General features: G+C 44.4%; 1 long non-coding RNA gene across 1 annotated transcript; it reads left to right on the forward strand.

The window, feature by feature from the left end:
- Positions 1-502: 502 nt before the first annotated feature.
- Positions 503-10,265, forward strand: LOC117811395. The gene is made up of 2 exons (XR_004630998.1): positions 503-801; positions 7,932-10,265. It is a non-coding gene; the product is annotated as an uncharacterized LOC117811395 (long non-coding RNA).
- Positions 10,266-16,678: the final 6,413 nt, after the last annotated feature.

Here is a 16,678-nt window from a genome sequence, read left to right on the forward strand (position 1 = left end):
TCAACATTAAACATTTAGAGTTAGCAATCAACATTTAGATTCAACATTTAACATTTATATTTTAGTTTAACATTTAGATTTAGATTTTAATTTAACATTTTGATTTAACAATTATATTTAACATTTAACATTAAGATTTAACATTTAGATTTACATTCAACATTAAACATCTAGTTAACAATCAACATTTAGATTCAACATTTAACATTTATATTTTAATTTAACATCTGTATTCAACATTTAGATTTTGTATTTAACATTTAAGTTTAACATTTAACATTTAGATTTATATTCAGCATTTAGATTTAACATTGATTACTCTAAATTGTATTTTAAAAAGTGACTTAAAAAATCCACTCTACGTTTTATGACGTTTTGGATCTTGATGTGGAGAATTGTTATTTTCAGTCTGCACAACTTTACAAACGGCGACCCATCCACTCTGCTCTCATTCTTTACTTTCCCATCTTCATCAGAGTCATTGAACGTCTCATCGTCACTTCAATTAAACAATAACAAACAACACCCTCTGCACGTGACGCACATGAGTCTACAGGTGTCCCCTTAAAGCCTGAACTCTGAACTCAGTCTGAAACATGATCAGGAACTGATCACAGACTTCTATTGATCAGTCATCACTAACCTTACCTCACGTGGGAGCCCAGACTCGATGCTGATCCGGGTCCAGGTGTGTCTGCGTCCTCTGTCCTCGTGTCAGCTCCATCATTCATGCACGTGGACCGTCCTCAGTCCTCTCCTGCGTCCTCACTCTGTCAGATACATGAGCTCCATGTTCCCAAAGTGAGTCTGTTTATTTACCTCTTTATTTCTCTGCTTTCTCTTCTTCCTTATTTCTTCATGTATTTATTTTGGTGCCCTGGTCCACAGTCTCCTGTAACCTCTTGAGTCCTCTGCCTCCCTCCTCCTCCCTCCTCCTCTTCCCGCCACCACAGATAAACATGGACCGAAAAGGGTTACAACACCCTGAGCTGTCCCACCAGGCTCAAGAAGCACCTTAGCCTTAGCCACAGTGAGGCTGCTGCTTCTCTACATGTAGTCAAACTCAGCAGGTCTCACCTGCCACCATAGACCTGTCACACACACCTGAGTCAGTCCACCTGATACCGCCCCCTAGTGTTCAGAAAGAGTGTCACAGCAGAAGAAACATGGAGATTCTGATCATCAGATTCAGGGAGAGGAGGACACTTCTTCATGTTATAAATCAGGACCTGTTGGGTTAAAGTCTGTGATCCTGTCCTCTATCTGCATGCAGTTACCTCCTGCAGCCACTAGAGGAGAGCATCACTGTTCAGAGAGGAGAGGAGGTGAAGAGAGAGTCTGAGGTCTGAGTGTGAGGAGTGACTGAATAAAGATGTTACAGAATTCACTTTAAATGAGGAAGAAAAGAACTAAGAGTTTAATAAACTGCAGCAAAAAGATCCACAACGTGACAGAGATATAAAAGAAGATAAAGAGTTTCTGAACACCAACAGATACAAGTAAATAAAACAATGTGAGAAGATGAAAAACAAGAAAAACATTAAAGATTTAAACAATCAAAAGATCAGAAATATAAAATATAAAAATATAAAACATCAAAGTATAAATTCAGAAAATATGAAAATCAAATATAAATTATCCAAATATCAAAAATCAAAATATATGATATAAAAATATGAAATGTAGGATATGAAAATATCAAATATTGAAATATAAAAAAATATGATATAAAAATATGAAATATAAAATATAAGATATGAAAATAAAAAATATAAAAAGTAAAATGTAAAACATAAAGATATAAAATATTAAAATATTAAATATTGAAATATCAAAACATATGATATAAAACTATCAAATATAATATATGAAAATATACAAATAAAATATAGAAATATAAAATATAAAATAAAGTATAAAAATAAAAAAGCATACAATTTAAAATAGAAAAATATAAACTAGGAAAATATTAAATATTAAATATAAAAATATTGAAATAAAAAAATATATGATATAAAAATATGAAATCTAAGATATGAAAATATACAAAATACCAAATAAAATATAAAAATATTAAATAAATGTGAAAGTAAAAAAGCATACAATCTAAACATGAAAAATTAAATATGAAATACTTAAATATAAAAATATAAAATATACAAATTTAAATTTCTGTCAGTGATACTGCCTGAAAAAGAGTAAACAATCTGGATTAAAACAGAGTGAAATGTTTGAAATGAACTGTTCATTCTTCAGACCAGCTCAGTGTCAGTGTGCAGGAAACAGGAGTCTGTTATCACACAGCAGCCTTACACAACAGAATCTAACTTCCGGCCCCCGGAGGTGGAGCAGGGCGTGAAGGCTCTGCCCACATATCACTCTTTATAGAAAGCAGCGCTGAGGGAAGTTTTTCTAATAAAGGAACGAGGAGGACAGATGTCCAATAAAGACAGATCCTCCTGCAGCTCCATGAGTCAGCAGAGCGTCTCAGAGAGCGTCCTGAACACAACGCCACGCAGGCCACCGAGGAGGTGATCACGAGCTCTTCGCCACGATGCTTTCAACTTTGATTTATTGAAGCCTGACCTATTTTAGAGTTTGCCATATGTGTAACCTTCAGTAACACAACCTGAGGGAGTGTGACTCAGCCTGCACAGCAGAGGAGCAGAGGTGGAGAGGAGAGGAAGACACTTTATCATCAGGTTAGAAGACAAAGATCTCCTCTGACAGGACGCCCAGCTTCTCATTGAGAGGACGCCGTGTGCCTCTGCTCCGTGCACGAGCGTTTAACCCTCAGCCCGTCCTGAAGTATCTGAATCATGAGCCCTGAGACGCTGCGAGCTGAAACCATGTGACAGGATGTAACAAAGATGCTGCACTCGGTAAAAAGTGAGAGTGTGATGCTGCAAGGAAGCTTTGAAGTTAACTCTCACCTCCAATCCTTCCTCTCCTCCTCCTCCTCCTCCTCCTCCTCTCCTCCCGTCTCTGCTCGCTCTGTTTTGTTCCTGTTAGAGGAACGACAGAAACATCACCAGGCTCTACTGTAAGACATCAAACCCCCCCTGTACCTGTGTGTGTGTGTGTGTGTGTGTGTGTGTGTGTGTGTGTGTGTGTGTGTGTGTGTGTGTGTGTGTGTGTGTGTGTGTGTGTGTGTGTGTGTGTGTGTGTGTGTGTGTGTGTGTGTGTGCGTGCTCATTTATCCCAGTCACATGTTCTGAGTCGGCTCCTCGTTAACAGACAGCAGGAGTTTTTAAATTTCATCCACACTCTCGGCTCGTCAGACTCCTGACCTAGAAAAGCTGCAGAAAGTTTTTGGGTCAGGGGCTCCACAACATGCCTTCCCCTCTCTCACACACACACACACACACACACACACACACACACACGCACACACACACACCATGGACTGGCAAGTGAAGCACAAAGCTGGTTTGAGAGGCATCAAATATTCATGTGTGTGTGTGTGTGAGGAACTGGCAGGTGTGCAGGTGAACTGGTGTGTGTTCTCCTTCATTAGTGTGTGTGTGTGTGTGTGTGCACCCTCAGGTGTCAGGCTGTGACTGTAAAGTGTGAAGAGGCAGCAGAGAGCAGGACTCCTCTGAACCGGCTCGGTGTTGGCTCTGTCTCAGTGTGGCCTCGTGTGTCAGGCTCAGTGTGTCAGGCTTAATGATGATGTGAGCATGAGCAACCATGAGCAACCATGAGCACCATGAGCACCATGAGCGGGCAGAGCACACACATCAAGATCTGGCAGAGTGCCCCGGACGGTCTCTCCTGTCGGCTCATTTAGAAAAGAAAACAATAAACCTGTTGAATAATGAAATATAGGCAGACACTGGCAGCAGGATCCTGGAGCCAATCATCTGTCTTCTGATGAGTTACGCCTCAGGGAGAGACATCCAGAGAGGCTTCACCTCCTTCAGCCGTCTCAACCTGGACCTGAAGTTCTCCCTCACTGATGGATTGTGTTCCTCCTGCTTTTGCTCTCCATGCAGACTGTTCTTCCTGGAAAGAAAACTACGTCTACAATGTTTCTTTGTTGAATGGAGGTCTATGAAAGAGGATTAGAGACACTGATGTTTCTTAAGCTCTGACCTTCTTCACGGAATGTTCCATTTGTTCTCAGAATTCTGACATCACAGACAGAATTCTGGAATTCTGTCTTTGATGTCAGACCACCGACTGTTAAATCAGTCCTTCAGAAGAAAGTCCTCCTCAGCTGATTTATTCCCTCAGTAAACACAGAGCTGTCTAGTCTCAGTTTAACTGTAAACAGTTCCACAGAGGCTTCACTCTGGCTTCCTTCAGCGGTATGAACCTGAAACAGGAACTGATGTTCTTGTGATGTTCTTGTAATTAACGGGTCTTCAGTTTGCTGAAATAACAACATCATGATGCAGATTAGTCAAAAGTCAAAAGTCAAGCTTTGTCAGGTCTGTCCTCAAGAGGAGAAGAAAACTACGTCTACAATGTTTGTTTGTTGAATGGAGGTCTATGAAAGAGGATTAGAGACCCTGATGTTTTTTTAGCTCTGACCTTCTTCACGGAATGTTCCATTTGTTCTCAGAATTCTGACATCACAGACAGAATTCTGGAATTCTGTCTGTGATGTCAGAATTCTAGAACACCTGCTGTTGCTCTCCATACAGACTGTTTTTTCCTGCTGACACCTGATTGGTGGATACTCCTCAGACTACAGACAGAGACCAGAACCCTTCTCAGACTAGAATCTAGACCCTGAGATCCAGATTCAACATGTTTCTGAATCAGAATCTGTAATTACAGGTTAGTTGTAGCTGAAAGTAAAAAGCTTTGTCAGGTCTGTCCTCAAGAGGAGAAGAAAACTACGTCTACAATGTTTGTTTGTTGAATGGAGGTGGGATCCATCATTTCTGATGCTGCGTTCAGGGAAGTCAGGAAATCTAAACGCTGGTTGTCTTTAGTGACACAGCATCAAGCAGATTTGTGTCTCAGTGTAAATGTTTGATGTAGAACAGATTGTTAGCTGCTCTTCATGCAGATATCTGTTTATAGAGGGGAAGAAATCCTCCTTGAGGTCATTACTCTGGATTGAGTTCCTCCTGCTGTTGCTCTCCATACAGACTGACAAAGCCTAAGCCTCTGCTCAGCTGTGCATTACACCAGGACAGATACATTGATGATAACTGTTCCACAGACTGTGTTCATTTAAAGGAAATCAAGCTCTGAGCGTCCTGCTGTCATTTTACCCAGAATCCCCTCCTCCATCATCGTCCTAATCCCCCATCAGACAGGAACAGTGCTCTTTGTTCATAATAAAACTCTCCCCTGGGATGCAGGTGGGCTGAGGAGATCTTGCGCTCATGCAAACACAGCTTCAGATGAATGGTTTGCTTGCAGCGGGCGAGCTTCAGACACAAGCTGACAGTCGTCTGTTGTCATTAAATATGAAATATGAACGTTAGAGACAGAGAGGCATTCTGTCAGCACAGTGAGGAGATCTCTCTGAAACCAAACACAGAGAAACTATCAGATCCTCTTCATCTATAAAGAACATTTAAAAACAACAGTTTACCAAAGAGCTGTTCGGTGACAGACGCCTCCTTCCTCGGCCTCTTGTCTCCTTCTGTCCCTCCTGCCTCCTCGTCCACTCAGCAGGCCTGAAGCTAAGGTTTGTTCTCCATCAGCAGAGAGCAGAGAGCAGAGAGCTGCACTGTTTGCTCAATCTGTGGACAAAAAGCATGATGTTCTTTATTCTCTGTCTGCAGCCTCAGGGTGTTTTTTAAAACTCTCTCAGCCAAAATAATCCTCTCTATCACTCCTCCATCTGATCCCTCTCTCTCTCTCCAACATCAAGACCGGATAAGATCCAGTCCCCTCTTACAGACAGGACTCAGTCTGATCTCATCTTAATCCACCATGAGCAGAGCACTTTGCAGCATTTAGCAAGTTACAGTGGCAAGGACAAACTTCCTTTAACAGGCAGAAACCTCCAGCAGGACCAGACTCATGTTAGACACACATCTGCTGAGACCTACCGTGTTGGAGAGAGGGATAGAGGGAGATGAAGAGAGAGAGAGATGATAGTGGAGAGACGGATAGTAGTAGTTGTAGCAGCTGGAGTCTGACACGTCCACAGCAGCAGAGATCCAGAGGAACCTACGAGACAAGGGAGCTCAGGGACTCCAGAAAGGTCTATGGTTAGGAACTTTAATGGGACAGGAAGAGTTAAAGGAAGAGACAGGCAGAGAGAGTAGCTTAGGAGAGAGGAGATGAGGAAAGAGGCGATAAGGAGAAAGGAGCTGAGAATAGATGAGATAAGGAGAGAAGAGACAAGGAGAGAGGATCTAAAGAGAAAGGAGCTAAGGAGAGAGGAGATAAGGAGAGAGGAGCTGAGGAGAGAGGAGGTCAAGAGGAACCTACAAGACAAGGGAGCTCAGGGACTCCAGAAAGGTCTATGGTTAGTAACTTTAATGGGACAGGAAGAGTTAAAGGAAGAGACAGGCAGAGAGAGGGAAAGACAGGATCCCAGTGTGTCAGTCTAAGCCTATAGCAGCATAACTAAGACCTGGTCCAAGCCTGATCCAGCTCTGACTATAAGCTTTATTAAAAAAGGAAAGTTTGAAGCCTACTCTTAAAAGTAGAGAGGGTGTCTGCCTCCTGGACCCTGACTGGTAGATGATTTCAAAGGAGAGGGGCCTGATAACTGAAGGCTCTACCTCCCATACTACTTTTAGAGACATTAGGTAAGCAGGTCTGCATGTTGGGAGCGTAGTGTTCTAGAGGAGCAGAGATCCAGAGGAACCTACGAGACAAGGGAGCTCAGGGACTCCAGAAAGGTCTATGGTTAGTAACTTTAATGGGACAGGAAGAGTTAAAGTGAGAGACAGGCAGAGAGAGGAGAGAGAGGAGGAGACAGGATCACAGTGTGTCAGTCTAAGCCTATAGCAGCATAACTAAGAGCTGGTCCAAGCCTGATCCAGCTCTAACTATAAGCTTTATCAAAAAAGGAAAGTTTGAAGCCTACTCTTAAAAGTAGAGAGGGTGTCTGCCTCCCGGACCCTGACTGGGAGATGATTCCAAAGGAGAGGGGCCTGATAACTGAAGGTTCTACCTCCCATACTACTTTTAGAGACTTCAGGTACGATGAGCAGGCCTGCATGTTGGGAGCATCTCTCTTCTTCTCTTCAGCCCCTCAGAGATGTGATCTGTTCCTCTCTCTGTCACATGTTGCTCTTCATCATTAAGGGGGAGGAGTTCGTCTCCTGACTCGAACGTTTATCAGAGCGGCGCTGTAATGGACAGAAACGTTTTAACATCTTTATCCTGCTTCAGGAGGAGTCTGAGTGCTGCTCCGAGAAAACTTCAAGACATCTGATCCCCCAGAGAGAGGCTAATGGACGAGAGAGAAAGAGAGAGAGAGAGGGAGGCTAATGGATGACAGAGAGAGAGGGAGAAGGGAGGAAAGGGGGAGGAAGGGAGGCAGAGAAAGACAGGGGACAGAGAGAGAGGCTAATGGAAGATAGGAGAAGGGGGGAAAGGAATGGAGGGGGGGAGAGTGAGGGGGGAGAGAGAGAGAAAGGGAGTGAGACAGACAGGCTGATGGACGAGAGAGAGGAAAGAGGGGAAAGAAGGGGGAGAGAAAGAGGAAAGAGAGAGAGGGAAGACATAGAGAGAAAGAAGGAGGGAGAGAGAGAGGAAGGGGGAGGAGGGAAAAAGAGAGGGAGATATAGAGAGAGGGGAAGAGAGAGAGAGGCTAATGGAAGAGAGAGAGGGAGGGAGAGAGAGAAAAAGAGAGACAGAGACTGTAATCTCACTCCACAGAGTCTTTCCTCACTCCGCTCTCTCCCCTCTGCTCACACACACACACTCTCTCTCTCTCTCTCTCTCTCTCTCTCTCTCTCTCTCTCTCTCTCTCACCTCGGATGTGTCCCTCTCTTGTTAAACTGCAGCTCAGTGTGTGAGAGTGATTGATGAAGAGGAGGAGGGAGACCTTCCCCGAGCCTCAGTGATCCTTCAGCCCGCCCGAGGGGACCAGGGAGCCGGGGAGCCGCGGAGCCGAGGAGCGGGAGAGTCTGCTGCAGGTGACCGAGAGGAGATGGAGGCGCGCGGCGTGAGCGGATAGGGAACCCCGCTGGATTATATCTGTGTGCAAAGTGAGCAACCTCAAGACCAGGACCAGGACCAGGACCCTCTTCAGTCTCTTCGCACCTGTCGGATTATCCTCTCTGACCATGAACGTGTCTCCTCCGGATCGCAGGAAAAACATGCGCGAGCTGGCTCTGGAGATCGGCATCCGAGTTCTGCTCTTCGGAGTTTTCGTGTGAGTACAAAAACCCTGAACCTGCAGAGTTTTCAGGACCCAGTCCGGCTCTGTGATCCCATGCAGTTAGAGGAGGGGGTCTGGTAGTTGATGCGGGTCTGCGGATGGAGCGGGGCGGACTGACGCTGCGTTAACAGGTTGCACAAAACAAGTTCTCCTGCAGAATCCACGGGGTGTGCATGCTCTGTGTTTGATTTAGAGACTCAGCTTTGACCCCCCCTCTGTGACAGACAGGGACAGGATCGAGGGAACCCCAGCATTAATATGAATCTGGATTAGAGGAGCTGGTTGTGTGTTTTATTGATGTGCCTCAGGTGCTGCAGCTTGTGATCAGAGTCAGACATCCTCTCCTGTAAATAACTATACCTGCACAGTGTGTGTGTGTATCATCAGCTATCTCTGTACCTGCAGAGTGTGTGTGTTATCACCTATCTCTGTACCTGCAGAGTGTGTGTTATCATGTATTCCTGTACCTGGTGCAGCTGTATATGTGATGTCACTGTAACAGGGGTTTGCAGAGACAGGAGCTGCTGCACCTTCACTGAAGAGCTGCAACAATTAATCCATTAATCTGATGATAAAATGACCTTAAAGTATCTCTGCTGAGTGTTTATGATATCTTTAAGGTGAAACTTCAAACACTGGCTGACAGGTTGTCAGGGTTTGCTGCTTTTTGTCATCTCATTAACTGGAATTCTACATTTCCTGATCTTCACTTTGGTCTCTGAAGGATTGTGAGGAACATTTTTAACAACTGTGAACAGATTAAGGGATATAAAATAATCATGAGTAGCAGATCTTGTTCTCACTGTTTGATAAAAGAGCACAGACTGAAATAAGCGTCAGACCTCCTCATGTAGTTCTTAATATGTGTGTGTGTGTGTGTGTGTGTGTGTGTGTGTGTGTGTGTGTGTGTCTGCAGGGCTCACACTGCCTCAGTTTGTTGTTGTGTATCAGTGCTGGAGGCCACGTAAAATACAGTTTCACGCAGTATCATCATCCTCATCAGCCGCTAACAGCTCTGTCACCGAGGCTGCAGTCACACTGATCTCTGTAATGAATGAGTTTTATACCCTCCCCACACACACACACACACACACACACACACACACACACACACACACTCACACAGGGCGGAGGCAGATAAACTGTCAGATACAGAGTCACATCGCTAAACTGGATCTGCTTCACACCTCCAGCAGCGTCTCTAAACTGAGAAGCTGACACTGACATTTTCCAACAGCTCATTTCACCCAGAGAGGAAAACCTCCACAGATCCTCATGATTCAACGAAAAACCAAAACCTGCAGTTCCTCCAGTGTCCACTAGAGTGTGTCTCCTGCAGTGAGTCAGTCCCCATAGAGCCCCATGTTAAAATGTTACAGCAGAAATAAACATGTTTACAGCCTGGTACAAAAACAGTTTGGGTCTCTATAGCTCATTTCTCTCTTCATGACAACTGTACGGCTGAATTTATAAACCCCTCACCTGTTGACCTGCTATGTTATAAACACAAACGACTGTCAGAGTCATTACGAGCTCTTTATTCCTTCCTTGTTTCCGCACTCAGTGATGAAGAGCGTGAGCGTGCAGCAGCAGATGTTGAGCTGGTGACACAGTTTAAATATCTGAGGACATGATTGATGATAATCTCACAAACATTGATGCAGTTTGTCTAAAGGAACATCAGCAGGCGGGTTTTTATTGCAAGCTGAGGAGTTTCAATGTTGACCTTGATTTTATGAGATGTTTATTGAGTCTGTTTATCTGCTGCTTTGGATCTCTTACTCTGAAAAACACTGAGAGAGTGTGGAGTTCAATTTCACCGAATGTCATGAGACTTTTTGTCTCCTATATATTTCTGTGTTCATTGCATGTATGAGACAGTGTGTGTTTTGTCTTGTTTTGCACTGTGAGGTGTAAACTAATTGCCCCTTGGGGTAATAAAGTTAACCTTGTACCATTTGTAAACCTCTCTTTAGCTCCGCCCCCTTATCTCTGGGCTTTAACGAGTCAGGTGACAAATCGAGTCATGTGTTCGGACAGAGCGAGCGTTTGGGGTAACAACTTGGTTATCCCTGATAATAGTTGTATTGAATCAGCTTCTGTGTGTGTGTGTGTGTGTGTGTGTGTGTGTGTGTGTGTGTGTGTGTGTGTGTGTGTGTGTGTGTGATATCGGCTGCCCTCCGGCCCTCAGAGCAGCAGGTGTGTGTTCTCCTGGTTCACCTCAGACTCAGAGATGAAGGAGGATAATTGGGGCCAAACAGAAGCTGTTGTGCTCCTCTCTGCAGGTGTGATCATCAGGTGGAGAGGACAGTTTAACTCTGAGTCTGATGTTCCTTCTGAGGCGGGGACAGTCCGGACCTGTTGGTTAACCTTTGTGACTTAGACCGCCCTGGAGGCGTGACTTTCTGTCCTTACTGTAAACCCCTCTGTGTCTGTTTGGACTTTATTTCGTGACGGTGACAGATCCGTGTTCTGCGTGTTAGAGGTCATTGAATGAATGAGTGAAACCTGAACATGAACACGTTCACACAGCAGTTTGAATCAAAGATGGTTTCATTGACTTAAAGATGATATTTTCACAGAGCTAAAATAAAAACAGTCCCTCTGATTCCACGGTTGGGGACGCCTCCACGGCTTCCTCGTGGGATGATTTAACCTCAAGGCTACGTCCACACGTACGCGGATATTTCTAAAAACAGATTTATTCTTGGGATCTTGGGATCTTTGGGATCTGATTTCAGAAAAGAAAAGTCATCAGCTGACTTCAAAGTAAAAGTATTGAGTAACTGGAGCACTGATAGAAATGTAGAGGAGTCAAAAGTTTGATTTTTGTCTTTCAAATGGAGTCAAAGTAATAAGTTACCCCTAAAGATAATACTCAAGTAAAGAACAGATACTAAAAAACTGTACTTAAGTAAATCACTCAAGTAAATTGACTGTTACTGTCCACCTCTGCACCACAATGACAAAACTGATCTCTAAAAAACCTTCATCATCATTGTCACCACAGGATCTGCACTATGATTGGCTACCACGGCACGAATGATTCACTGGTGTGTGTACAATTTTCTTCATTTGCGCCGCGAACGCCACACAAGTGTTCTTCTCTCAGCACAATAATGTTGTTATGGTGAACTTGTTGGGTTAAGATTAGGGATGTCTTTTAAGTATTTTCTGTGATCGATTTTTTGGAATGTTAACGATCAATTATCGATTAATTGATTAAAAAAAACATTATTATTCTCATGTCAAAAACAATGCCAAATAGGATTTTTCCCCCTAAATTATATTTTCTACAGCAACAAAATGAATATAACTGATCGTAATGATTTCGGGTACATTTTTTGACACGCTGATTATCAACGATCAGGCTCATAAAAATATTCTCTGTGGACATAGTCTTATAAAGTCAATCAATCAATCAATCTTTATTTGTATAGCGCCAAATCACAACAAACGTTATCTCAAGACGCTTTTACAAACATAGGAGGTCTAGACCGCTCTATGTCAAATTATGAACAGAGACCCAACTTGGCTGATTTATACTTCTGCGTCGAATCGACGGCGTAACCTACGCCGTAGGTCCGCGTAGCTCCCGTACCTACGCAGAGGCCTACGCACGTAGCTGACATGCACCTCCTCCAAAATGTAACTCCCCGTAGAGCCGACGCGGACCGCAAGCTCTGTGATTGGTCCGCTCGACAGCTTTGTCTTTCCCGCATTCACAGCACTTCCGGGGTCCCGGACATCGGCCACACATCGGCCGTGTATTTCATCTCCTCCTCTCTATTCCTCATGTAATCATGTCTGTATGATAAACAGCAACATGTATCAGCTGTAGATTAACAGAACACGCTCTGAATCGATGTGGAAAAGTAAACAGAGATCGTAGCGGGACCGGAAGCAGGCGACCGGCTATCAGAGAGACCGCACTGCCCTCAGGCGTTTCGGCGGAGAATTGCTGCGCGACACGGACACATCGACGCAGAAGTATGAGGGGCTCATGTCCGCGTCAGCCCCTGCTGCGTAGGGCGACGCAGAAGTATAAATCAGCCTTAAGACTCAGTCTGACCCCACCTTAATCCATCATGAGCATTGCACATCGCAGTATTTAGCTAGTTACAGTGGTGAGGAAAAACTTCCTTTTACCAGGCAGAAACCTCAGGCAGGACCAGACTCATGTTAGACAGCCATCATGCCTCGACCGAGTTGGGTCTGGAAAGACAGATAGAGGGGAGTAAGAGAGAGAGGTGATAGTGATGAGACGAGTCGTAGAAGCTGTTGCCGCTGGAGTCCAGCACGTCCGTATCAGCTGGAGTCCAGATCGTCCACAGCAGGAGGACGTCTACAGCAGCTCAGAGGAATCTACGAGACAATGGAGCTCAGGGACTCCAGAAAGGTCTATGGTTAGTAACTTTAATGGAACAGGCAGAGTTAAAGTAAGTGATGAGGGGGTTGGGGGGAAGAGGGTGAGCTAGGATCCCAGTGTGTCAGTGTGCCAGTTCCCCCGGCAGTCTAGGCCTATAGCAGCATGACAAAAGCTGGTCCAAGCCTAATCCAGCTCTAACTATAAGCTTTATCAAAAAGTGAAGGCTGAGACTACTAACAGATAAGTACTTCAGACTCTCATTGTCCAGTTTTCTGTCTACTCATTCATATTGAGAAAAATAAACGTGTATTTGATCAGGGTCAGCCGGGAGCGCAACCGGGAATCAGTCCAGCAGCAGAAAAGCCCAGGCGGCTCTGATGTTGCTGCTCTGCAAACATAGCGTACTAAAAATCCCCACCCGTCTGTTGGCTTCGTATTAGTGATGGGAATTCCGGCTCTTTTGAGAGAGCCGGTTCTTTTGGCTCGGCTCACTACAAAGAGCCGGCTCTTTCGGCTCCCAAGTGGCTCCTCAGATTTTTTCTTGTTTGAATGACTGTATTACCTAAAACAATGTTAAATTATATGTCAAATGATTTACTGTTGTAAAAAACATACATTATATCAAATGTTTATCATTTAAAATGCTTTATCTTTATACTCAACACGGAGCAGAGTTCTACAGAAATTAAATTTAAAGTACAAAAAACAAGACTCATCACAGTTAGACAAAAAGGTCCAATCTCTGATGTCTGTATATTATTTATAAACTTTGAAACACCTTCATTAAAGGTGACATGTCATGCAAAATTGACTTTTTAATGGTTCTTTACCTGAAATATGTGTCCCTGTCTACAAACCCCCCGAGAATGAAAAGAATCCATTCTGCCCCTGTTCTGATTTCTCCACCTTTCTGTAAATGTGTGCTGAAACCAGCCGTTTCAGACTTCAGTGTTTTTGTTACGTAACAACAATATCCGGTCTGTCACGGAGTCAGAGCTCGGAGCTTGTTCAGCCCATAGACTGTATAAAATAATACTGAATCCCCCCTCCATTTTTCATTACCTGCACACATGTGTGCTAACAAGGAGCTTAGGAGGGAGGCATGCTAGTTGTAGGCTGTCTTAATAAACACAAAGGTCGGTTTGACTCCCCACGTCTGCAGATTTGAAGATCTAGTGGATGATTTTTATTTATCATGGATAAGTGCTAGCGCTAGTTAGCATAGCTACATAGCTACATGTCGTAGCTGTGTACCAAGACACACGTCGACATACTGACAAATAAAACAACAAGAAACACTAAATCTGTGACCAATCCTTCAGAAAGGTCCTGCTACAGGCGCCTCTCCGTCAGGATCAGATTCTGGATCAGATTCAGAGGGTTGAAGTAACGTGATCTCTGAGCAGCCGTGTATATTCAGCCAACATGTAAACATTAGATCAACGTGCTGGAGAGCCGAGGCACATCCACTTCCGGAGGGGGCGTGGTCAGAGAGATAACAGAGTGTTCTGATGAGGAATGAAGAAGAGGACTTTTCAGGCAGACCAAAATCTGATTTCAAAGTGTTTTTTTTAGCATAAACTTTAAAGACATGTTTTGGGGACCTCTTAGACCAATATATATTGCTGAAAAAAGCGTGATATGTCCCCTTTAACAGCAGGTTCCCTTCACTGTCTTTATTCTTTACTTCTTGCACTGATGGAGAAACAGTTTTAATGTCCATGACCTGGATGACTGAGATCCTTCACAGACAGATCTAATGTGCCTTTGCAGGTTTTTTGTGGACCCTGATTGATGACATTTTCACCTTGCACAGTCTACACTCTGCCTTTGAACTGACTATGCCGTTTCAATGTGTCTAAAGTTTTCTGTGTTTTCTGCAGTCACTCGTTTTTCCACCTTTCCAGTGCGTTCTCTGTGTCGCGCACGTTCTCCCTCTGGTCTCCCTCCTGTTGGTGTGCTCACTGTGCTGAGTGTGTCTCTGACCCCTCCCCTCCCCGTTCTGCTCAATGTAGACACGTGATTGGTCAAGACGCCACCATGTCTTGACCAATCACGTGAGGCTTTAACAGAAAAAGACCAGAGAAAAAAAAACAAACGGCTCCCAGTCAGGAGCCGGCTCCCAGTCAGGAGCCGGCTCCCAGTCAGGAGCCGGCTCCCAGTCAGGAGCCGGCTCCCATCGTTCACTTCAAAGAGTTGGCTCTTAGACCCGGATCGTTCGCGACCGACACATCACTACTTCGTATCCAGGTGGGGAAACGTCCTGATTAAAGTTGCCAACCTTCGTGTCGTTGTTGGCAGCAGTTGCGTAATGAGCCTCTTTGATATTGATCGCGCTCGTGGAGACCTGACGCGCAGCCGCAGCTGCCAGCTGAGCGTCTCCGCTGTGTGCAACACCTTTAACGGCTGATTCACATCGAAACATGCTTTAAACTTTAAACCCCTCCCTGATAGCTGAACCAAATATGAGACCACATGATGTTTGTTCCACGTGAGGGAAAATTGAAAACAAAAATTAGTGTTTCGATTAATTTCTTAACAATCAATTAATTGTGTGTATCCCTAGTTACGATTATCGTGAGGTGAGAGTCCGTGTGATGATTTCATCTAAACACATAAAGTGAAAGTCGACTCAGCGTCCGCTCACTAACATTAATAATACATTTATAAAATGAAATCTGTCTCCTCTGTTTGATTTTCTGTCTTTAGTTTCTTCCTCTGCAGTTTTCAGTCTGTCTCTCTGGAAGAAGGAAACTAATTGAATCTTTCTGTGTTCGTCATAATTGAGCTCGTGTTCCAGAGGAAGCTGGAAGAATGAGTTTATCCTTCAGTCTGGGCTCGTTTGAAAGCATCAGAGGCGTCTTTAATCTGAGATCACACAGGCGAGTTCTGTCACTCTGTCTGTCTTTGATTAGGATGAAACGCTGCCGGCTCTGTGTTCCTCTCCTCCTCTCAGTTAACCAGCCCTCCGCCCCCCCCCCCACCTCCCTGTAAACCTCAGAGTCCTCGTGTTGTTCACCTCCACGCTCCAGGATGTCGCTCTTTACTCGCCGAGCTGCGTCTGTGTATCAGGCCTCAGGAGGTGCAGCGACCTCAGCGACAGGCCGGGCGTGTCACCTCAGGTCCACCTGAGCTTCCAGACCATAATACTGTGCAGCCATCATAGTTCAGCGCACCGCCTGAGTGTGAAAACAAGGAGTTCAATCTAAATGGAAATGCATCTCTGACATTTCATAAAGTGGGAAAAAGCAAAAGTTAATCAGGGAAAGATAAAGTTCTTGTTTTTCTCGGTCTGAGCCGACACAAAGAGCAGAGGATAATGAAATCAGAGATATTTCACTTCCCCTGTAATCCAGAGAACAACGAGCAGACTCACACTCAGAGGATGTGTGACGGAGATCACGTCCTCCATCAATCAGCACAAAGTTTGTGTTTGTTAGTTTGACACTCCGACGAGCAGATAAATCCTCATCAAATATCAGGGTACCGTCTGAAAGCAGGAAGGACGCAGACAGAGATGAAGGAGGACGATAAGATGCAGGGAGGAAGATTGTTTAGAGATTTCTCAGATTACACCTGAGAGAGGAAGAGGAAGCACTCAGAGGACGGTTATCTCTGCAGGCTGAGTGATGAAGAGATGTGTCGGAGACAGGGACAGATTTATGGGCTAATGTACGCGGGGAAAACAGATCTGTTTGTGCAACAAGGAACAATTAGACTGAAGCTGTATTGACGTTTTTATTGCAGGGATTTATGACCGAGGAGGAATGTTTCTGCAGCGATGCCGAGCAGATGTGCAATTTGAGATAAAGTGACATGGTGTGATCCAGGATTAGAATCTATCTTTATTTAAAAAGCCGAGCTCTAACCTCTCACAGTCGTCCTCTGAAGCGGCGTCTGGCTCGGCTCTCACAGGGAGGCTTCAGCAGCAGCTCTGGGAAGCAGCCCAGAGTTTTGGCAGGTCTCAGAAAGCTTTGTGAGATGTTGAGGAAGAGGAGGGA

The sequence above is a fragment of the Notolabrus celidotus genome, chromosome 4 (genome assembly GCF_009762535.1).
Source record: "Notolabrus celidotus isolate fNotCel1 chromosome 4, fNotCel1.pri, whole genome shotgun sequence".
Classification (NCBI taxonomy): domain Eukaryota; kingdom Metazoa; phylum Chordata; class Actinopteri; order Labriformes; family Labridae; genus Notolabrus; species Notolabrus celidotus.